We start from the raw sequence: 21,407 nt of genomic DNA on the forward strand, positions 1-21,407 counted from the left end.
GAATAGAACTTGCACAGTCCCTAGGCAGGAATCTTCTCGGCCCCATTAAGGAAACACAGGATGGCCCTTGTAGATTAGAGGGAGGGTAGGCAAGGAAGGATGGTAGGTGAGTCAGGGAGAGGGCTGAGGGTTGTACAGGCCTTTGTCGTCTTACTTCCAAGCTGGCCTGGCCATGGCAAGGACTTGAGTCTCCTCTGAGTAAGTGGTAAGGGATGTGAACAAATGTATTTTTAAAACATCACTCTGAATTCTGTGTTGGAAATTTTGGGAAAGGGAAGCAGGGAAGATGGATGAGGAGATGGATTTTGGGAGAGATGGTAGTGACTTGGTGGGAGGTGGTAGTCAGTTTTGAAGGTATTTTAAAGAAAGAGCTGACATAGTTCCTAAGGCCTCTGTGGGAGTGAGGGAAGGAGCAGATGGCAAGGAGAGCCCCTGGAAGAGTGGAGCTGCCCGTGAGGAGATGGGAGGTATGTGAGGGCTGCAAGTCCAGAGCGGCCTTGGGAGCTGGGGTTTGGACATGTTGAGTTCGGGGTGCCTGTTAGACACTCAGGATGAGATGCTGCTTGCAGGTTGGATGTATGTGTTTAGAGCTGAAGAGAGGAATTTGGAATGGATAGATCCTCAGTGTATAGAAGATGTTTAAAGCCACGAGACTGGCTTTATGGGGTTAGGGAATGAGAGTAGCCTGGGGAGAGGAGAGGCGAGGACTGAAGACTGCGGACTGAAACTGAGGCCAGCCTTCGAAGCCAGAAAATGTGAAGGAATCACCAAGGGGACTGAAAGGAAGCCAGTGATAAGATGGAAGGAAAACCAGGAGAGGTTGGTGTCCTGGGATGCTGATGGAGAAGAAATGTTTCAGGTAGGAAGTGATAAAATCCTGTGATTATCCAGGACTTAAGGCAGTTTACAAAGAGAAAATGGAGAGAGAGGAGCAAGGGTGAAAGGGAGGGGAAGAGAGGTGAGGGGAGGAAAGGGGAGCAACACAGTCACATAGTGGAAGAAAAGGGAGCACAGCAGGAATGAGCTGGGGGACCTCTGACCCCGATATGAATCTGAGAAAGTCAGACTCTTAGTTGTCTGTCCCCCACCGGTCATGCTCCAGAGGTGCTCACAGCTGGGGGCTGTCCATGGGCCAAATTCTTTCTGGAATGGAGAGTCAGACAGCATCTGCATGGCCACCATCCCTGGCACTGTTGTTTCCTGTGAATATTGAGGGCTTTGTGAGGGACCGGGCTGGTGCTTGCCTTTCCTCACCGTCGGCTTACCTTGCATCTTTGTCACTGGATCTGGTTCATTAACACTCATCCAGGAGCTTGCCAGCCTCCAAAATCCTGTTCTTAATTTTCTCCTCTTCTATGTGCCCCAGGCATGAGGGCATATATTTTAACAAATAAATTCAACTTCTGAACTGTTAGTTGGGTCATTTGGGATAAGAACAAAATTATATGTGTGTGCCCAATCTGCCATCTTCACCCACTGGGAAAAGACAAAGCAGAGAGGAGGAAGCGAAGTGAGGATAAAAAATACTGACTTCCATTTTGGAAGAGTCCAGAATTGCCTACACAGGTTTAACACTAAATTGAGTGAAAGGGGATAGATGAGGGATTCATTGATGTACAAATGGAAACTGAAAGTAAGGGGGGGAAGAGGGGGAGGAGGAGGGCGGAGGGGGTTGTTGACAACATGGGTTTGGGCATTGGTTCTCTCACTTTGAAGTTTGAATAACCTTTGGAAAATTACCATGGCCCTGAATAGGTGCCTGTGTTTGGTTACATTCAATCAATGGGCAAACCAGTGAAAATGGAGAGGGGTTAGATTAGTATTATCACATGAATGTTTTTATTAGGAAATGTTCCAATGTCATCTTTCTCGTGCCATGTCAAGGTCTGATCAACTGGAGATCATCAGACCTTATTTGCAGGACTCTCAAGATGCAAATTACCTACATTTGCCAATCTGTGTCAAGGGGATACCTGCAGTTCGGAGAGCTTTGGTTTGTGCTTTTTATCCCAGTGTTTTTGTTGGAAAATGATCTGCTAAATGAGCATCCATTACTAGTTTTACCTAAAAGTTCAGTATTTTACTTAGAATTCCAGTCTTTCCCCTCTTTGGGTGATATGGGCTGAATTGTGTCCCCCTAAAAATTCATATGTTGAAGTCCCCCAATACTTCACAATGTGACTGTATTTGGTTATATAGGGTCTTTAAAGAACTAATTAAGTTAACATGAGGTTGCTAGGATGGGCCCTAATCCAATATCATCTGTGCCTTTATAAAAAGAGATTAGGACACAGACACAGACAGGGAAGACTATTGGAGACCCAGGGAGAAGACTGCCATCTAGAGGCCAAGGAGAGAGGCCTCTGAAGGAACCCGCCCTGCCCACACCTTCTTCTTGGACTTCGGCCTCCAAAACTGAGACAAGATTTCTGTTGTCTATGCTGCCCTGTCAGCAGTGTTTTGTTATGGCAGCCCAAGCTGACTAATACATTGTGGAAACAAAAAGAACAGAGTTGGGATAAAGGTAGATGTGGCTGTATATATAAGTGAATGGATATAAAAAATTAAATGCCTTACCTCCAACTGTGTTATTTTTCTTCTATCTAACATATTCTGATTAGGAGCAAAAAGATTTTGAGTGCATTTAAATTTTGCTAATTTACTGGGAGGGGTTTATTATTTATTTTTTCACACTCCTGCTTCCAGGACCTGCAAATTAGAAAATGATAATATAAAGCTTTATATATTAGCAAATCTTTATCCTATCTCTTTCTTCCTGGGGCGACGCTCCTTAAGTTGGAGATCAAATTTGGCTCCGGGCTAAAGCACCAAGATTTATTTTTTCTCTTTTTGACTCACCCACTGGCAAGAATAAATGTTCTTTTCTCATGGGGTGGCAGGTTGTCCTGGAAATTCATGGAAGGAGTGAAATTGTTAGCAGTTGTTAAAATCTGGTCCTCTCTCTTTTGCAGAGACTGTGTCTTTGACATGCCTTTATGTTTAAAGAGGAAATCTGTCAACTCATTCTCCTCACAGTGCCGGTGTTTTTGGTGAATGTCCCAGAATTAGCTAGGGCAGGGCTCTCTCTCCGATGCTGTGTTCATAGGTCTGATTGGGTCATTGGTCAAGGGTACGTCAGGCTGGTTATCTGGGGTGGCAGGCTTTGGACACGCAGCCTGTGAATTTCCATGTTTCAATGCACATTCTGGATTTTAGGAGAGATCATCGTTATTAACTCAGCTGACTGGCCACAGGAGACTGCTCCCCTGACGTGGCATGATTCATTCTGCCACTCTTTTAACCAGATTCCCTGGAAGGCATTGGGCATTATAAGTAGAAGGGTACCATGATTTGATTTATGCTTTAAAAATTATTGATTGTGGTAAAATATACATAACATAAAACTTGCCATCGTAACCATTTTTAATTACATTAAGTACATACACATTGTTGTGCAATCAATCTCCAGAACTTTTTTAGCTTCCCAAACAGAAACCCTGTACCCATTAAACCATGACTCATTCTGCCCTCCCACTGGCCCCTGACAACCACCATTCCACTTACTGTCTCTATGTACTGGACTACTCTAGGTACAGCATATAAAAGGAATCAGATAGAATTTGTCTTTTTGTGACTGGCTTATTTCACTTAGCACACTGTCCTCAAGCTTCATTTATGTTGCAGCATATGTCAGAATTTTCTTCCTTTTTAAGGCTGGATGATATTTCCCTGTGTGTATCAACCGCATTTTGTTTATCCATTCATCTGTTGAGAGTTGACAGATACTTGAGCTGCTCCCACCTTCTGACTATTGTGAATAAAGCTGCTATGAATAGGCTCTTTGAGACTCTGCTCTCAACTCTTTTTGGATCTTTTAAGATTGCGGGATCATAATGGTAATTCTATTTTTAATGTTTTGAGGACCTGCCATCCTGTGGTCCATAGCAGCTGCACCATTTCCCATTCCCAGGAGAGTGGACCGGATTCCAGTGTCTCCACATCCTCACCAACATGTAATATCTTCTGTTTCTTTGACATAACCTTCCTGATGGGTAAGAGGTGGTATCTGTTTGTAGTTTGCTGCAGTTTTGAATGCCTGCTGCCTGCGCGTTAATACGTTTTCAGGATCTAGTACACAGAGACAGTCAGACCCAGTTTCTGCCACGAGAAAGGACTCTCATGGTCTGCTGGAGGACAGAGGCATCCAGACAGATCATTATACTACTGCATGACAGGCGTCAGGATAGAGACGGGTCTTATGAGAGCCCAGAGTGGATGCAATCAAGGAAGACTTCCCTGAGGTGGGGATACTTCTTAAGGCACTCTAAAGCTATTCAGTAGAAAAATCCAGAAAACGAGAAACTAAATCTAAACTTCATGTGATTGATGGGTTTGGATTAGAGCAATACTTTTGGGATAGAAGGATGTTTGAAGCATTTTTCCCTTCTGGTGTGTGTGTCTCTCTGGTACTGCGAGATTGTCAAGGTTACTTACATCTCAGTTAGTGGTTATCAGAAAGAGTCCAAACAGAGCTTTGGGGAGAAAATGTGGGCGGCAGGTAAGCAGGGGAGATGTGTGCATTGGGCCTGATCTGATGACATGTGCTTTCTACTTCATTCATTCCAGGCAAGTTTGAAGGCTCTGGGTCAGGGGAAGGATTGTCATTGTCACATGAGGCAAAGTGCAATGACAAGATGGCAAATGTGGGCAGAAAAGCAAAGCATATAAAGGCCTGCTATGTAGGAATGGTGCTTTTCTTGTGGTGACTCACACTTGCCAAGCCTTTGAGGATATACTGTATGCAGAGGAAGAGGGAAGGATGGAATTGCAGCTTGGAGGTGGACATTCTGGCTCCCAGACCGAGGACTGAGGCAGAGTATGATCTCACCCCTGTTTCTCAGGGCCGACCTGACACTCGGCTGCTTGCTTGCCATTGCCTTATCTCTGCATTGCCACTTATAGAGCTGCTATCTAAAGAGGCAACGGATCTGATGTCTCAAGAACTGTATGTCTTTCTGGGGGTGGGAGAAAGAGAGACAGAGACAGAGATGGGGGTGGGGAGAGAGAGAGGGGGGGGCGGAATTTAGCTGAAGTTCTGTATGAACCCCTCTCACCACCCCCATTTGATTTTGATTTAGTACTTTTATATTTAGCAGACACTCCTTGTAAGGCCCCTCAAAGCTTGTCTGTGTCTCAGAGTAGATCAAGAGCCCTCCGTATCCCAGCACCTAGTGCCAGGCCCTTGGCAGGAGGGTGGTAACCATGGGCACATGGACGACTGGCCGTGGTGGCTGTTGAGAATACAGCAGTGGCCACGTCAGCTCTGCTCCCGGAGGAACCTTCCTTTCTGTCTCAGTCTCTCTCCCCCCACCACCACTCTCTTAGCTCATGTCGTTTTGACAGCTGCTGATGCCTTCTGATGGGTTTTCTCCCTTCAGTGTTATTTTCCCGACTTTAGTCAGAGTCATCTTTGTATCATGTAACATAGACCTGGCCATTTCCTTTTTCTTTCCTACTCAGTACTTTTTATGGTTTGCTGGGATCCAGAGACCAAAACCCATGACCCTTTGCGATTTGATTCCTGTATGTCTCTCCAGCCTTGCCACCCTTCCCCAGATCCCTCCCCTGTCTCATTCTGACTTAAATTTGCCCCTCTCTACTGTGACTTGAGATAGATGCTTTTCCTTCTCTGGGGATGTGCTTCTTCCTCTTCTCTTTGGCCTGGCACCTGCCCACTCGTCCTGCAGAATGAAATCCAAGTGCTACCGCCTCCTTAGGGAAGCTGTCCGTGTTCCCCCGGAGGAGAGAAGGCTGCGCCTTCATCTGCGTTCCCATAGTCTATGGACAGGCCTTCATGTGTCGTTTGCCCCACAAATCCACCCAAAGTATCTTTTATTCATATTTACTTACTTATTAATTTCAAAAATGATTGGAGGCAAAATAAAGATTATGCACTGCAGAATTATCCTTATGAATATAGAATGTCCAGTTATAATAAGAATAGTTATGTTCAGAAATTCATGACAAAGGGTAGGGGTAGGGGGTTGATGAAGCTGGGGGTCACGTGACGGTGAATGCCTATGCTGTAAAAGTCCGTATATTTGCTAGAGATGGAGCTCGGATTTGCACTTTTGCTTTCTGCCAGCCAACACCAAGACAGAAGTATCGTCCATGTGGTTCACGGTGTGTGCAGGATAAAGCCAGTCAGAAGCAGCACAGCTACAGCTATGCCTGGTGCTGAAGCATTGAAAAGATTTCCATTAAGATGTCATAAAAGACACCCTAAATCTCACTGTGTCTGCAGTGGCATAGGAGATCAAAATAACCTCACATTTTATGTGCCTGATTGCATTTGTTTGCAAATAACAGAATACCTAGCAGTGTCTGAAACCATGAAGACATTTACTTTTTACTTAACAAGAATTCTTGAGCTCCAAGGCTTGTTCATAACTCTAAAGCAGGGGAGGGGAACCTTTTTTCTGCCAAGGGCCAATTGGGTATTTATAACATCATTCGTGGGCCATACTAAATTATCAACTTAAAAATTAGCCTGTATTTAGTCAAACATTTAATTACACACCCCTAATGTGTTGGCAAGGCCAGACCAAATGATTTCATGGGCCTTATATGGTCCTCATGCTAGACATTCCCAACCCCGCTGTACAGCGTAAGGAGAGTGGTGTTCCTCTCTATCGCGTGCACTCTTTTACTCGTGCCTCATTCGAACGTTATGTCCTGACAGTGGCATCCCAAGCAGGTCAGATAGAAAAGGGCTTTCCTTTCTATCAGGGACCAACAGCCTTTCCAGAATCTCTTTAGAAGACTTCCCTTTATGTTGGCCAGAGCAAGTTCCTGGGACCCATAGCAGCAAGAGGGCTGGTGAGGTGTTGAGCAAATGGGTATGACTGGCCTAGACCAGCAATGTCATCCTGGGGCTGGGCAAAATGCCACATGGCCCATGTTTTGTTAGCAAGGATGAAGGTGGGAGGAGAAGAGAAAGGGCTCATGGGATGGCAACTAAGAGTGACAACCACTGTAGGCTTCAACGCTGTTCTACATGGGGGCAAAACTAGATGTGTTCCCAGAATAACTCTAAAGTCTTGAGAGGAATGGCTGCTCCGTATTTCATCTCAGGAACCCTCTCTGGATATTAGTTCTTTCCCACTGACCTCGCCTATAATCTGAGCAGCCAGGAACTTGAAAATTAAGCTTTCTGGTAATAAGTTACTATTTGACCAGTTCACCCTGTGCTTCGTCCCTCCTCAAGGATGGGGATAAGTGATCACATCTTCTCAGCAAGGTTGATGGACCCCACAAGGATGCTTTGTTTCCTTACATGTGTAGGGTAGCTCCTGGAGGAATGGCATACTCTAGGGTTAGCAACGACTCCTCTGGTTCAGGCCTTCTGAGTAAGCCATGCTGGGGTGGGACCATTGGTGATCCAAACAGATGAGGAAGCTTCTATGGTTGGAGATAGTGTGAGGGTCAAGCCCCTCCATAGAGGGTGGGCCAAGGATGCTGTTATTGAAGCAGGTGGGAAGCCCAGTCAGACAGGTTATGCAGCAATAAGTAAGGTCGTGTGTGTGGAAGATGTTCCCTTTAATTGGTTCCTACCTGGCAAAGCAATGGGAACATATGGTATTGAATAGTATTGAAAACCACTAATTGCAGGTATTGCAATTATCACCTGAGATGTGAAAATATTAATAGATGTAATCACAGATGCGAACCCCAGAGAAAATATATGGGAGATAGACTAGATATTGTAGAAACCCAATCTCTGCCTCTCCCCTAAATCCCAAGGAGTTCCCCAGAGACAACCAGAGCAAAATGCCCTCCACCTCTGGCCCAGGCTCTCCCACTTCCACTTCCTTCTCCAGGACCAAGATATCTTCCCAGAATTCGCCCAGGGATACTACACCTGCCTCCCAACACATTTCCTTAGTACTTTCGAGATGTAGACTCCTGAACTCCAGCCTAGGTTCCAGGGTGGAGTCAGTGGGTCAACTGGGATAGACAGAATATAAGTAGTGTTCTAAATGCACAGATTGGGTAAGGAAGGAACGAGGTTTCTGGGAAGAGAATCTGAGTTTCCAGTGGGATAGGAGTCTGCAGATCCCCTGGCTATCTTGCTGACAAGGGGGATGGGATGGAAGTGCTCAGTGAAGCAAGCACTCACTTAACAAAAGGAAGATAAATGATCCAATCAAAAAATGGTCAAAGGATATAAATAGACACTTTCGAAAAAGGACATATTGAAAGCCAAGAGACATATGAAAAAAATCTCAAAGTCACTATTCATCCCAGAGATGCAAATCAAAACAATAATGAGATACCATCTCTCACTCCTGTCAGAATGGCTATCATCAGCAAATCAACAAATGACAAGTATTGGCAAGGATGAGGAGAAAAAGGAACCCTCATGTACTGCTGGTAGGAATGCAAACTGGTGCAGCCACTGTGGAAGACAGTATGGAATTTCCTCAAAAAGTTAAAAATGGAACTTGCATTTGACCCAGTAATCCCACTCTTAGGACTACGTCCCAAGAAACCAGAAACACTAATCAGAAAGGATATATGCACCCCTATGTTCATAGCAACACAATTTACAATAGCTAAGATTTGGAAACAGCCTAAATGCCCAACAGCAGATGAGTGGATTAAAAAACTGTGGTACATCTACACAATGGAATACTATGCCACTATAAAATAGAAGGAACTTTTAACATTTGCAACAACATGGATGGAACTGGAGAACATTACGCTAAGCTAAATAAGCCAGTCAGAGAAAGATAAATATCACCTGATCTCATTCGTATGGGGGATATAATGATCAACATAATTTGATGAACAAGAATAGATTGATCTAGAGACAAATGGTAGGGGAGAGGGGTAGAGAGAAACCAAAGGACTTGTATGCATGCATATTAGCATAACCAATGGTCGCAGATACTGGGGTGGTGGGGGCTTGCCCGGGGTGGGAATGGCTGGTGGAGGGCGGGAGGCGGTCAATTGGGGAAAAAGTAGACATACGTAAAACTTTAGACAATAAAAAAATAAAGTATGAATAACAAAAAATTGAAAATGCTGAGAGGGATCACGGCTCATGCTTCTTTTTCCTCCAGAGCACAGATTCAAAACTTGTGATCTAGGACAGTGTCTACATTTTATAAACGAGGAAACTCACATCCAGGGCAGTGGAGAAATTAATCAGAGCAGCACACCCTGTCAACGTAGAGCTATGAGGAGGACACAGCTGGGAGCACCTTCCCTTGGCTCATGGTAATTCTTGAGATAAGTGAGGAAAGGTGCAGGAGTGTTTGTATTTAAGGATACAGATAAGTGGACCCTGCAGTTGCTCACCAGCCTCTGTGTGAGAGAAGCATAAGATGCAAAAGAAGAAGGACCTTGAGGTCACTGAGAGGGAAGAGAGCATTGCCTACAGTATAGCTCACCTTCTCATACCAACTGTCCCTTTGTCTGCTTCCACCAGTCTTTTCATCATTGATCTACTGACCTAGATCAAAACCTTGACATTCACTTTGGCCTCCTTGTCACCACTACTAAAAAGCCCTGGAAAATTAGCAGGACAATCGGTGATAGTATATTAGTTTGCTAGGCTGCCATAAAAAAAAAAAAAAATGCCATAGATTGGATGAATTATAGAACAAGTTTTTTTTCCCCACAGTTTGGGAGGCTGGGAGTTCAAGATCAAGGTATTGGCAGGGCTGGTTCTTCCCAAGGCTTCTCTCCTTGGCTTATAGATGGCCATCCTCTTCACCTGGTCTTTCTGGGTCACCCCTAGTGTCTCTTCCTCTTATAGGACACCAGATTGGGTTAGGGCCCAACATAATAGACTCATTTGGACTAAATCATCTCTTTAGAGACCTTAGCTTTAAAAAAGGTACATTCTGAGGTAACCCAGAGTTGGGACTTCAACATGTAACAGTATGCAACAGGGCATATTTATTACATGTTCTGTTCCCATGCTATACACCTCACTTATTATACTTTAATTAATTACTAATAATTTAAGTATTTACTTTAAATGAATGACTTGTAAATTAGTTGCACTATGTCCTTCTTCCGCTTTAGGCTGCAAGAGTCATGGGGCCAGGAATTGTGTTTGATTTATTTGTGGCTAAATCTCTAGGTCTGGGACATATATGTGCCCAATAAATCTACAGCTGTTAGGGCATGAATGACTCTTTTTCTTTTCCATTCCATATGTTGCACCCTTGTCACATGGCTCCTGGGCCCACTCCTTTTTTAGCTGTGCTCACTGGAGGAGTGCATGTGGGTGAGCGTGGTGGGTGAGCACTTCCCCAAAGAGAGAGCTATGAAATCCCGACTCAGAGTTCATGTTGGGGAGAGCCCCAGACTTTCCACTTGTTGAACTAGGAGCATTGTTTGTTTGTTTGTTTGTTTGTTTCTTCCTAAAAAATATTTTATTGATTTTTTTACACAGAGGAAGAGAGAGAGAGAGAGAGTTAGAAACATCAATGAGAGAGAATCATCGATCAGCTGCTTCTTGCACACCCCCCACTGGGGATGTGCCTACAACCAAGGTACATGCCCTTGACCGGAATCGAACCTGGGACCCTTCAGGCCAACACTCTATCCACTGAGCCAAACCAGTTTCGGCTAGGAGCATTGTTTCTTAGCATACTTGGATATTATGAACATGAATACATTATTCTAAGCCCGTACTGATCTCCCAGTTTCCTGGGTCACTGCAAAAATCATTCTAAGGAGTCTTTATTCTTACCATTAAGCAGTGTGAGTGCCTCTCAGCTCCCTGTCCAGACCGTAGATTACAGAAGGGCAAGGGTACATCCTCAGGGTGACTTTTCCTTCCAGGTGTCTGAGTGTTTGGAATGATACCCTTTCAGTGGATTGACATTTGAAAGAGTAAATGAAACAGGGTAGTAATTGAGGAGCAAAGGTTCTCCTGCACGTGGCCAGCTGTCCCGTGCAGCAAAGACACAGAAGCAAGCCCTAGTGCTTGCTTGTTTCTCTTTAGGAAAGAGTCATTATCAAGAATGAGAGCAGCCTCAGAACAAAATCTTCAATGAATATTCTGTAAAGGCGATGTTTTGACCTTAAAACGTGGTGAGCCATAAGCTCAGTAAAAGCTAATTAGAGTACAGAGCAAGCTAGTCTGGGGAGAAAATGTATATGGACTCAGAGTTTCTCTCTAAGGCAGTTTGCATAACAATGATTACATATTGGGTTTGAGGCCATTATTGCTCACTGGAATCCCTCCAGAGGAACTGTCGTGGTGGATGCTGAGCCCCCTCAAAAACCTGGTTCCGAAAGGAAATTAAATGTGAAGGGTTGAGCTGCTGCCATTGTTAGCCTTGGGAAGGGATTAAAGGGGATGGTTTGTCATGTGAGATGTCAGGAAAATTCAGGAGCAGCTCACTCGGTTGTCTACTGGGAAAGAATCTTCCCCTAATGGATTCAGATAAAGAATATTTAATTTTGGCTCACTATTAGCCATTATGAGCAGGGGGAAGGCAGACTTTCATTTTTATGAGGGCAGTGAGTTTTTCTACCTCTGTAAAGTAAAATGAAACATAACTGAAATATTTTTGGTCTGTAGTTCATTCCTCTGCAGACAATGGAATGGAAAAGTTATCATGGATTATTATTCCCGAAGAAAAAAAAAGTGTGTGTGTGTGTTCGTAACCATGACACAAGACTGCTTCTAATTTATTTGGCAATAGTAACTGAATTGGACAGGAAAAATATGGCAATTAGGGAATTGTGCAGAGGAAAAGAAATAGAATGAAATAGAACTAAGGTGGATGGGTGGATAGATGGATGGATGGATGTGTGGATAGATAGATGGATAAATAGGAAGATTATATGATTCATATACATGCAATTATATACTTTGTTGTTGTTTTTTTGTCTTGTGTCTCTAACGTAGCATAAGTTATCAAGGTTTATCCATGTTGTAGCATATGTTAGTACTTCATTCCTTTCAATCCTATCTAATAAAAGAGTAATATGCAAATTGACCATCACTTCAACAAACAAGATGGCTGCCCCCATGTGGCCAAAGATGGTCGCCCCCATGTGGACACAAGATGGCCACTACAAAATGGCTAGCAGGGAAGAGCAGTTGTGGGCGATCAGGCCAGCAGGGGAGGGCAGTTTGGAGGGACCAGGCCTGCAGGGGAGGACAGTTAGTGGTGACCAGGCCAGCAGAGGAGGGCAGTTGGGGACAACCAGGCCTTCAGGGGAGGACATTTTGTGGGGACCAGGCCAACAGGTGAGTGCAGTTGGGGGTGACCAGGCCAGCAGGGGAGGGCAGTTGGAAGAGACCAGGCTTACAGGGGAGGGCAGTTGAGGGTGATCAGGCCAACAGGGGACTGCAGTTGAGGGAGCAGGGTTAGGCCTGAAAGGGAGAGCAGTTGGGGGTGACCAGGTCGTCAGGAGAGGGCAATTAGGAGTGACCAGGCTGGCAAGGGAGGGCAGTTAGGGGTGACCAGGCCAGTAGGGGAGGGCAGTTAGGGGCCATCGGGCCGGTAGGGGAGCAGCTAGGCGTCGATCAGGCTGGCAGGGGCAATCAGGCAGGCAGGCAGATGAGCAGTTGGTAGCCAGCAGTCCTGGATTGTGAGAGGGATGTTCCAGATTGGAGAGGGTGCAGGCTGGGCTGATGAATACATACACCCTCCCCCCCCCCCCCCGCCCCCGGGCATGAATTTCGTGCACCGGACCTCTAGTGATTGAATAATATTCTATTGTATGTGTATACCACATTTAGTTTATTCAACAGTGGATGGGCCTGTGGGTTGTTTTCAGTTTTGGGCTATTATGAGTGATGCTGCTATGGACACTTGTGTACACGTATTTATGTGGACGTATGTTTTCATCCCCCTGCGGATCTGTTTCTAGGAGTGATATTGCTGGGTCATGTGAGCTTTTAAGGAATTGCTAAACTGTTTTCTGAAATGGCTGAACGGTTTTACATCCCTAGTGGCAATGGACAAGAGCATCTTCACTATTGAGCCCCTATTGTTTGCCAAACACTGTGCTGTTTGCTTGGTGCGTGTTGTGACGTATGAGTTTATAGTCATTATTTCTCCTTTATAGGATAAAATACAGAAGCTCTGAGAGTTTAAGATGTGTATGTATGTGTGTGAGAGAAAGAGAAAGAGAGATATTACTGAGGTTATTGTTTTATGGCCAACCGTGGGACCTTACCTAAGACTGGAATCCTGAGATCCTGCCCCAGGGGATGGTGGACACAGTGTAAGTGCAGGCTGGAGTGCTGATGGAGAGACCTGTAATACAGCAGAGCATTGGGGAAACCTGCCCACCACCACATCATGCAACAGACCAGCCCTGGGCAGGAGTCTATGTCCCATTCCTTTCTGCTGTGTCTGCAGCTGCAACCAGAGCCGAAGCCGAGAGAAGCTAAGAGCCTCACAGTCCACATGGGGCCCAGGAGGATGCCACAGGTCAGAACCAGTGAGAGAGCAGGTGGACTGGGCTGGGTCCCTGGCTGTGGTCACTTGATCCCCATCAGGTGGGAGCGGCTGGACAATCCCTAAGACCACCTGTACAGTCTGCCGTACCCACCCACACCTGCCCCAGATCAGGAACTGGACTAGTATTGATCCATGACTTAGTTTTGCCACTTCTCATTATTCTTCTCATAATTACTGACTTTCGCTTTGATTATTATTGTTGCTGCTATTTTTGCACAACAAGGGCTATAAATAAATACATCCCAAGTTAAAGTGCTCCTTCAGGTCAAGTTAAATAACCTAGGTGTAACCTAGACACCTCCTGCTGACCTTGCAGAGGGAGAAGAGGCTGGTGGTGCCACCCACTCCTGCACACCTAGACAGGTGTGCTTGTCTCACACCTCCTGAATCTGGCCCTGGCCTGGGGTTGACAGGCTCTTTGGAAATGGAAACTGGCATTTTAGCCTTGGGGCCTCTTCAGATGCACCTGTTCCATAGGTCATTAACCCGAAGAGGCTTCCAGATGTTCTCAAGACAAGAACAATAAATTCAGCGTGTTTTTAATAGATTATTTCCACAAGCTCTGGTCATAAAGGCATTTTCTGAGAGGTGGAGAATAACTGGGGCATGGCCACATGTGTGGTTTCTCTTGCTGTATTATATCCGCTTTCATCTCTCTTTAGGGAACTATCCAAATGGTTCCGCTCATTCACCTGCATAAACCTGCAGCTGCCAGGTTGAGCTGGGCAGGTCTGTTAACCACGGTCGGAGACAGTGTATGTGTCTCCAAGGAATACTTACCTCTCCTGTGCCTGCTGTTTGTCTCGTCCAGGAACTTAAGCAAGAGAAATCAAGCACATGGAATGTTGAGGAGAACTGGGAGGAGTGAAGTTGGAGAAATCTGTTCTGGCTGGATGGTGCCTGGGAGTCTTGGGGACATGATAGCTGTGAACAAATCAGCTTTCCCTATGTGTTCACAGGCAGAATTCTGACCAGTGTGGGGAAGACACAATGATAAGGCTGATATCAGCTCTGTTTAGAGACCAGATAAAACAGGCCTCATGTAGTGAGCTGTTTGGGGCTCGATGTGGGTTGGTGCCTCTGGAAGTGTTTGTTCTGGGGCTGGAAACGTCCTGGCCACAGCCTGGAGGCTACATCCTGCAATGAGTGGAGGACTGGAGAGGACCCCGATGACCTGAGAGTTTGGGTTTTGGGGTATTTGGTCATTTCATATTTGTTCAAGGTAGGTCGGGAGAGCTATTTCATATCTGCTGAATTGACACATTTTTAAGAAGTTGGATTTTATCACTTGTACACCTAGGGGATAAATCCTAAGCTAATGTCTGTATGCTCTCTGGGACCATGTGGATAAGGAAGACCATTGCCTTTTCCTTCCCTTCTTCTGTTCATTGGGATGCCCAGGGCTCTCAGGTTTGAGTCAGGTGTTGAGACTCACAGTTGCCCACTACATGAGTCACACAGAACCAGAAAACCTCCATAACGAACACCTTTGGGAATCTACTGATTCCTGGCACAGTCATGCTATTCCACATTTTTCATTTACTGATGGCTGGGCTTTCTTGCTGTGTCCTCATTCTGTCACATGTTTTCACACTGGAGCTGCCGAGAGGGAGCATGGAATCTGAGAGCTGCAGGGGTCTCAGACACTCATCAGTCCTTGTCCCCATTTGACACGTGAGCTCAGTGGCAGGCATTCTCTGAGGCCATTGGCCGACCAGGACAGAGCAGGCCCTGGGAATTATAGAACTATATACCCTGCCCAGGCCAAGCCTCATTTATGTATTTTTTTTTCTGTCAGAGTCTCTAGAAGAGAAGCAGATTCACATTTATCACTCTCACTATGTTTATGCAGATTCATTGGAAGCATTGCCTGTACCTGCTGCTACATGTCTTCACCTCTTCTCTGTCTTTTATTTTTATTATTATTTGGGGGGGGGGGGGGGAGAGAGAGAGAGAGAGAGAGAGAGAGAGAGAGAGAGAGAGAGAGAGAGAGAGAGAGAGAAACATCGATTTATTGTTCCACTATTTATGCATTCATTGGTTGATTCTTGTAGGTGCCTTGACTGGGGATTAAACCTGGAACCTTGGTCTATTGGAGCAATGCACCAACCAACTGAGCTACTCACCTAGGGCCTCTCACCTCTTTTCTCTTGAGCCCACTCTGGCTTTTGTTCTCTGAAATTTTTCCCAGAAAATTCACTGATGCCATGTCTTGGTCTGTGTTTCTCAGTGATTAGAGCATCAGCCCACGCATCAATGGATCATGGGTTCAATTCCTGGTCAATGGCATGCACCTTGGTTGTAGGTTTGTTTTCTGGCCCTGGTTGGGGCGAGTGTGGGAGGAAACCAATTAATATGTCTCTCTCACATGGATGTTTCTCAATGGAAAAAATATTCTCGGGTGATATTTTTCACTTATGCCTCAACCTTACTCAGTCCAAGGGGAATTCTTGGATTCCACCATTTCCAGCATTTCCATCTATATTCCTCTCAGTTTTCTTTTCTTGGCTCTTTTCCTTCTGGTCTCCCTTGTTGGGGTGCCCAGGCCTCAATGTTCAGGCTTCCTTTTCCTCTGTGTATCTTTGTTGCTTAGGTGACTCCTCAAGAACTACGTCTGTAAATTCCTTTAGACACTGGTGAATTCCAATTTATATGTATAAGGCTTTTTACTAGAACACAGTTTAGCTTTGGGTACAGAACATGTATAATTTGCATGCATAAAAAGCCTGCTTGGATTGGCTGAGTTAGAGAGGTGGTCTATTAAGAAAAGAACTGGTGTTGCCTCGGAAGTGGGGGGTAGTCTTATACAGCGAATATAGGCCTAAACCTATGTTTTAACTGTAAAATTAGGGGGTCGTCTTATACGCGGGAAAATATGGTATATACTAGAGGTCCAGTGCACGAAACTCATGCACTGAGGGAGGGGTGTCCCTCAACCCAGCCTATACCCTATTTACTTACAAATAATGGGATCTTGTCAACAGGGACTTTGGGGGAGGACCTGGATATTTGTTTTTTAAATGTTTGGAGCTTCTGAATAGCTCTTTGAGAGTAGGTATTTTATTGTTTCCAGGTTCTAATAATTAGGAATGGTCATGGTGGTGGGTGTGTGTATGGAAGGAAGGTGGTATTGAGGATTTGCAGGGGCTAAAAGAAAGGTATGAAGATTTTCCGACAATGGTTCATTTTTGTTTTTTCTTACTCTTTATTATCTCACTTCTGCTTTCATAATTTACCCTCTATGACATGACCTGGTTTTTGTCACTCTAAATCTGCAGGTCATGTGATATTAAAAAATTATACGCTTTTTTGCAGAATTTGGTGAAGGTTAGTGTTGCCTCTCTCCCTCCTTTCTAAACCCTCTCATTAACTAAGCCCTCCGTTAGGCATAAAATCCTAGAAGGAGGGTTTGGGGCATGAGAAGGGCTGAGTGGAAATTTCCTCTGAAAGCTGCTGGGCCCTGCAGGTGCCGAGAGGATGTGGCCATGGCTGGTCTGCAGTGTCTGGCATATTTGACGCCAGCACATTCCTTAGGTCATGGCAGGGGTTTCCTTCCATTCAGCACATTTCCCACCTGGCTCTAGGTCAGCTTTTAACCCGTGTGTGGTTTTATAAATGATGTGGGGCTAAGTGACACAATTAACCTGTGCAGCCGGCATCTTTCATTTGTCTGCTCCAAGCCATCTTGATGATTGCCAAACTCTTTGTTTTATTAGAAACTAGAGGCCCAGCATGTGATTGAAATTGCATGAGGAGGCACCCCGTGGAGGAGCCAGGACCTGTGCCTAACTCACAGCATCCCCTGCCCCCCCCTGCCAGTATCTGAGGTTGCTAGGGCAACTTGGGCAGGCCCCCCTGCCTCTGTCTCCATCTCTGCTCCAGGCCTCACCTGCGCACAACCTCCTCCTGTCTGGTTGTGACCTGTTATGGAGTCCTGGCCTAATTTGCATATTACCTCTTTATACTATATTTTCACCCCCCATTTTCAGGTGCATGCATCAACCAAGATGGGGCCAGGCCGAGGCTCTGTGTTGCTCACCGCTGCACAGGGATGTGTGTGTACCAGTGTTCCTTTGGCCCTCAGAGTGGCCTTTTTGACCTTCTCTGTCACAGAGGCATGAAATCTAAGAGAGCATTTTCTGAAACCACATGCTTGGCAACCTGAAAAAGGACCCAGGTTCTAAGTCCACTTCTGACCATCTTCAGCAGCCTTAGGGACATTCTTTGTCCTTGTTGGGCCTCCTCTTTGTATCTACTAAAGGTGGCTGCGGCTACTATAAGGAGCAAATTAAAAAATCTTACAAGAAAATCTCCAGGAAGTATAACATTAATAATATAAGGCATGTCATTTTGAATAAATCCGCAATTTGAAAATTTATAGACAGTTTGTTCCAAAGGCACTTCAAGCACATAACAATGATTCATGTCTCTGGGAACTGCAAATGCTGCATGAACAGTTTGGTTAATGGGCAAAAGTGTACTTCCAGTATTTTTGGTTCCGGCGGGAGCCCACATCCAGAGATCATTAGTCATCGTGTTGTTTTCTAGGACAGAATTCTACAGAGAATGACCATGTGTTATGGACTAAATGTTTGTGTTCCCCCCTCAAATTCATGTGTTGCAGCCCTACTCAACATTGTGATAGTATTAGAAGGTGGGAGCCTTTGGGAGGTGATTAAGTTTGGATGAGGTCACCAGGATGGGGCCCATGATGGGATTAGTGCCCTTATAAGAGGAGGAAGAGACACCAAAACTTGCTCTCTCTCCACCATGTGAGGATACAGTTAGAAGGCAGCTGTCTAGAACTCAGGAGGAGGGCCCTCACCAAGAATCAAATCTGCTAGCCCTTTGTTTTTGGACTTACCAGCCTCCAGAACTTTGAGAAATAGAAGTTTGTTGTTTAAACCACTGTATCTGTGGTATTTTGTTATTGAAGCCTGAACAGACTAAGAAATCATGGAAAAATTTAAAACATGATGCTATAAAGATGGTTGAAAGAGCAGATATGTCTAGCTTGGAAATAAGATATGAGAACAGGTTATGATAATATCTTTTAAATTTTTTTAAATTACACGAAAATGTAATTATATGCACGATAGATATAGACAAGAGCAGTAAGATAACTGTGTAAAAGACACTGGGCAATGCATTTTTGAAATTTTATCTATGTGAGCTAAACAGGAATGCCCGGCTCTGCAAGGTGGTGAGGAGGAATACAGCACAAGCTGGGTGGCCCTCTCGCTGGAATTCCTGCCTTGGATCCCAGAGGCCCAGCCAGCTGACTTCTTCTTTCTTCCAGCCCAGGATCCTAACCTGGACTCCAGGTGTAATATTGGTCTTAGGCTTAAGGAACAGTGTACTCCGTTCTCTTTCACCAAGTGGAACTCTGATGGCTTCATTCAGAGTATTAAGACTAACATAACCTTTGGACGTCATGTCTGGAAACACTGAGAATGTCAAAATCATCCTAATGTAGATGGCAACAAATGTCAAGATCACAGTGCTAATATATGAAATGGAGAATCAATAAGGATTCGACCTGAGTTCATGAAGCAATGTTTTATCCATCTTGGATGTCTCTAGGAGATTACTGTTTCAACACAGGAACATGGTAATATATTTGGCCAGCCCCGCTAGCAATACACTTATTCATTGATTTTTCTCTCTCTCATTTATTTACTCATTTTGCTCATTTGGCCATTCATTCATGGTACAACATGTATGAGGTGCTTACTATGTGCCAGAGCACATATAAGACACAAAGATGTCTTTCTATTTGCAGAGGCCTGTGCTCCTGTGAGTGAGCATTCTATGAGCAATGCTGAGGCTGAGATTTCTGCCCAGGAGCAGCATCTGACTTCCTGGGTAGGGTCCTGTTCAGAGGGGTTTGCAGGGTTGGGTGAGTAGAAAGGATGGCTGGCAGCTGCGCTGAGGGGCAGTGACTTGAGAAACATCAGAAGAGAGTGAGGTCTCTAAAGCAGAGGATGCTGCAGAAGGGGGAGGTGGAGGCTGAGGCTGGGCCGGGAGTCAACTAATGAGTAACTTTGCATATTACAGGAAGAGTTTTGAATTTCTCTTCCATAGGCAGCAGGAATGCACTAATGAACTTTAAGCAGGCAGCCATCAGATCTGCATGCAAGAAAGCTCACTGTGAAGATGTTAGCAGTCAACTGCAGTAACTTTAAGAAAAAGATGAGTTGAGCTTGAATCTCAGTGGTGGCAGATATGAATTACTAGTAAGCTAATTGAAATATCTATGTTTAACACAAATGCATATAGTTAATATTTTTAATGTAAATATTGTACATATGCTATATATTATAAGAAAAGTGCTTAGATAGGCTTTGTATCCAGTGGATATTTGTCAGTTCAATTATCACTAACACTGTATCCAAAATGGTGCTCTCCCCTCCCTCTTCCAGCAATATTTATGGGCTCTTTTTCTGTCCCATCGATCTGCCTGTCATTTCCTGTTCCATTACCTCAGTATCTTCATTATTAGAGCTTTTCGCTATGTTTTACTAGCCAGCAGGGTAAGTCCCTTCATGGCCCCTCTTCAAGCATTTCTCAGATGTCCTATTTATCTCCATCATCAGGCTGGCTTCCTCGGAAAGGCAGACCTGGAGGTTGGCCAAGAATAAACCTGGAATTATTGCTCACTATGAAGCTTATGGCTGTGATGTCCCGATTGTCCATACCTGTCATCAACCTCCACATGCTTTAGCATCGTGGGATGTCCCTGGGACTCGGGCCTTCAGGAGGCATCAGGACTTTCTGTAGAGATCAGTTGTCATGTGCTCGTTCACCTGAAGACAGCCAATGGCATGACGGACTCTCCGGTTGTGTGTGTGCGCGCACGTGTGTGTGTGTGTGTGTGTGTGTGTGTGTGTGTGTGTGTGGTTTTCCCCATGTTGGGTTGTGGCTGCTGAGATACTGAGATGAGGGGGAGCTTCTTGAATAGACAAGGTGGCCCCAGGTTGCATTTGGTGCATCTCTCTCTCTCTTCCGAAGTTTGTGCGTTTGTTGTGAATACCATCCTTATTTCTGAAAATGTAATGCCAGCTACACTGTGACCCTGGGAAAACTTATTATATTGTGTGAAGGGAGGTGGGAAGGCAGCTTGGAGTTGATTTAGAACCTTTACTCTTTACTTTTTTCACCACTATGGCGCCTTCAGAGCTTGGGCCCAACCAAAGGCAGATGTGGGCAGCATGATTGACTCTTGCTGAGCAGGTATCAAGCACATGCACCTCCCAGACCCCAGGTCCCAGGCTCCGTGGGACAGAGCTGCTCTGTCATCCACGTGTGATGTTGTACAGAGATTAGGTGTTGACTCGACTGAGCTGAAAAGGAATTTCTAAAATTTTGAAAGTGGAGGTTCTTTTTGTTACTTAAGGTTTGGAAAGTTGCATGATTATTTGAGAAAAAAATTTTTAGAGCCTCACCTACCAGCATATATGTAAAATCACCTCTCTATCACCATGCCACTTTATCAATTGCTTTATATCCTAACCTAATATGGGATAGGGCAATTCCCCATTTTTATTCTTTTACAAAAAAATGTCTACATTTTATTACCTCTGTGTTTGTGTAGGTTAATTTTAGAACCTGTTCTTATGTTTAAAAAAATCCCATTTGGAATTACATTAAACCCATACATAACATTTTGTTATGTTTCGTTTAATGTCATTTTGTTATAAGGTAGATGAAATGTCATAGGAAATTAACTCTTGTTTATTTCAATTAGCCTGTGGTCAAATTGGTTTTGTTATATCCCTTAAAGACACAGAGCCTATCTCTGACTTTAAGTGAGAGCTTAATTTTGTATCATCATAACATTGTTTCTTTTCATTCAAAAACATCTCTCTCACTGCCAATTTATATACCGTATTTTCTGACGTATAA

General features: G+C 44.6%; 1 protein-coding gene and 1 long non-coding RNA gene across 2 annotated transcripts in view; both read left to right on the forward strand.

The window, feature by feature from the left end:
- The window catches only part of GALNT17 (polypeptide N-acetylgalactosaminyltransferase 17), a 392,529-nt gene that overhangs the window by 117,104 nt on the left and 254,018 nt on the right, over positions 1 to 21,407 (forward strand). The window lies entirely within an intron of this gene.
- Positions 17,532 to 21,168, forward strand: LOC118702773. The gene is made up of 2 exons (XR_004982842.1): positions 17,532 to 19,698; positions 20,099 to 21,168. It is a non-coding gene; the product is annotated as an uncharacterized LOC118702773 (long non-coding RNA).

The sequence above is a fragment of the Pipistrellus kuhlii genome, unplaced genomic scaffold (genome assembly GCF_014108245.1).
Source record: "Pipistrellus kuhlii isolate mPipKuh1 unplaced genomic scaffold, mPipKuh1.p scaffold_m20_p_4, whole genome shotgun sequence".
Lineage (NCBI taxonomy): Eukaryota > Metazoa > Chordata > Mammalia > Chiroptera > Vespertilionidae > Pipistrellus > Pipistrellus kuhlii.